This window comes from Phytophthora sojae, assembly GCF_000149755.1.
Source record: "Phytophthora sojae unplaced genomic scaffold PHYSOscaffold_9, whole genome shotgun sequence".
Taxonomy (NCBI): Eukaryota; Oomycota; class Peronosporomycetes; order Peronosporales; family Peronosporaceae; genus Phytophthora; species Phytophthora sojae.
Window position 1 is genome coordinate 3,284,795 of NW_009258123.1, and position 857 is coordinate 3,285,651.

Below are 857 nucleotides of genomic sequence, written 5' to 3' on the forward strand. Positions count from 1 at the left end.
AGGGGGGGCAGGTGGTTATCAGTCGCGATGTCAACTTCGATGAGTCGACCTTTGGACTTTCGACGCATACTTCGGATGAAGACGTCGATGATGCTGTGCTGGACTTGGACGCGCTGGACCTGGACGACAACGATGGACCGCGCCAAGCGAGCTTCAAGCAGGCGGGGAAGCGCAAGTACCGACCGAGTGGCGACGACAACACTGCCAGAAGATCGCGCCCCGTTCGCCACCGAGCTGGCTTAGAAGAAGCAAGTGCGCCGGACGTATCCTCCTCGCGCCGAGCCGACCCCGACGAAGAAGAAAAGTCTGGGGACCAAGATGAAGACGACGACTCGACGCCTCCAGTGTTTTGGCGTGCCAGTGCCAACGCTGTGGAAGCAGCAGCCGATCTATCGGAGCCGACGACGTTCCAAGAGGCTGTGAACGGTCCTGATCAAGTGCACTGGCGCAAAGCGATCCGCGCGGAGCTCAAGTCGATGCGACTGCGTGGTGTGTTTCGAGCTGCCAAGTTGCCTAACGGACAACGCGCCATCGATACCAAGTGGGTGTTCAAGATCAAGCGCAAAGCGGACGGCTCGATCGAGAAGTACAAGGCGCGCCTCGTGGCCAAGGGCTTCAAGCAGAAGTACGGCATTGACTACACCGAGACGTTCTCGCCCGTGGTCAAGTATGTGACGCTGCGCATGGTGATCGCAATTGCTAAGTATTTTGGCTGGCCCCTCGACCAACTCGACGTGGTGACAGCATTCCTGTACGGGATAATGAAGGAGGTGGTCTTCTGCGTGGTTCCGGAAGGCGTCGAACTGGATGGTGACTTCGACTGCCTGGAACTGGTGAAGGCCATCTACGGTCTCAAG